We start from the raw sequence: 1,968 nt of genomic DNA, 5'->3' as shown, positions 1-1,968 counted from the left end.
CTGGCTTTGGATCGAGCAATCTTCCACTTTTTATGGGGTTCCAAGTGGGAGAGGCTTCGGAGGGAGGAGATAAAAAAAAGCCACCAGGAATGGAGGGAAAGGAGTGCCAGATGTTTCAAACTTGAAAATGAAAAGATGGAAATTTTAACTAATCACAGTGCTATGATCTCCATTGTGCAGGGTCGGGAACAGGTTTGCCCCATACAGAGTGCAGCGTCATGAGGAGCCTGTGGGCAAAAGCTGGCCCCCAGCAATTCCCGTACCTTCCACCAGGGGGCGTCCCCGACTACTGAACAACACTGACAGGTGAGTCAGAGAGAAATGCCAGCCAAAGCTCATGCTGCAACCTGGCTCACCATAAGCTGTATAAAAGATGCCATCTGGACCTCCAGAAACCTGGTGGTAGGAAAGCGCATGCAGGTGTCCTTCCAAGCCACCTTACAGCTGGCAAAACACAGGCTGAAGGAGTACACCGCATGGCGCCATTCGGACATGGGGGTCAGAGCTTCACAAGAGAAGGTTCCCATTGCCACAGACCCTGACTGCCCGTAGATGCCCCCAGTTGTATGTAGCCTGTTCTGGGGGGTGGAAAGGACAGGAAATTCCCCCTCCCCCTTCCTCTTCCCCTGTGCACATAGGAGTATGGCTGGCACGGTGTAGGTTGTTCATGGTTTTATTAAAAAGAAAAAAAAGCGTCTGCTCTTTGGTTTCAACAGTTTGGAAAAAGCAACTTATATGAGTAACTCCTTTTAATTACAAGCTTAGTTTTTACCCCCAACTACTTCATGTCGTGTTTTTAAGCCCCGTACCCCTCTACCCTTTTTTTTCTTTCCTTTCGACCCCTTCCTGTGATAGTTTTTAAATATGTTATTGCATTCTACAAAAACATGTTTTTACTGTTCTCTCTTCAAAGTTATGAAATCAGGAATGTAAACTGTTGATGAAACAATAAAAAGGAAAAGAAAAAAAATCTGTTCTTATCAGTTTAATATCTGATACGTCCCCTACCCGAGGACTGCATTTTAAATAGATTTTTGGATCACGGAGCTGGAGCCGGGACTTGCTCCGTCCACTCCACGCATCGGCCTGGTATTGCAGTGTCTCCAGGAACGGTGTGCTTCCCCTTTTCGGGTATTGCCACTTTTTGTGAGGAATAGGAGAGCAAATAATGAGGGGCCTTGCCTCTCCTCCCACAGAGGTCTTTTGGTTAAGATCAAGTGGTCTGGTTCGAAGGTAGAGACAGCCATCGCCTCCTGTAGGACCTTTGGGCTTGTGTGTTTCTTGTCATACAAGTCCCCTATCCTTCAGGAGGTAAATGAAAAGCGGCTTTTAATTGGAGACGACTCGCTCTGTGGAGAATCTGCTTGTTTTTAAGGTAAGAAGGTTTTAACTTATTTATTGTGTTTTAGCCGCTGCGTGCTGGTGGTGCCTCCACCATGTCGGCTGCTCGTGCCGGCGTGCGGAGGCACCACAGCGTGTGCTTTTTATTCAGGGAGGTTGAGGGAAAACTCCTGGGTATGTCCCGGATGGACTTATCCAGAAAGCTTATCCAGGAGACCTTACATTTTAAACCAGAAGATTTGAATTGCTTGTTGGCTCTGCCCTTCAACAAAGGTTTTGACTTGAGTTTTAAGACCGCTTCCCTGCTTAATGATTTCTGGCAAAGGTTTGAAAATGTAAAAACCCAGTTTTCTATGTTCACGGTGGAGAAACTTTCTGACAACACACTTAAAACTGTGATTGTCAGAATGTTCAATGAAACAGTGACTGCAGAAGATATATGTGTATGGCTGGGTAGATTTTGCACTGTTAGAGGCCAGCCGGTCAAGGTGCTTGATGAAGATGGCATCTGGACGTGCTCCTGGCGAATCCCCATTAAACAATGGGAGGACGCTGGGGGCTACCAGGGCCTGAAACATCTGCCTTCTATGATTGTGCTTGGAGACAACTTGAACAGTTAAATTCATA

General features: G+C 46.5%; 1 pseudogene; it reads left to right on the top strand.

Moving 5' to 3' along the window:
* The first annotated feature begins 895 nt into the window (after positions 1-895).
* Positions 896-1,123, top strand: LOC131532719 (U2 spliceosomal RNA; annotated as a pseudogene).
* Positions 1,124-1,968: the final 845 nt, after the last annotated feature.

The sequence above is a fragment of the Onychostoma macrolepis genome, chromosome 23, assembly GCF_012432095.1.
Source record: "Onychostoma macrolepis isolate SWU-2019 chromosome 23, ASM1243209v1, whole genome shotgun sequence".
Classification (NCBI taxonomy): domain Eukaryota; kingdom Metazoa; phylum Chordata; class Actinopteri; order Cypriniformes; family Cyprinidae; genus Onychostoma; species Onychostoma macrolepis.
This window is presented reverse-complemented; position numbering and strand designations above follow the sequence as displayed.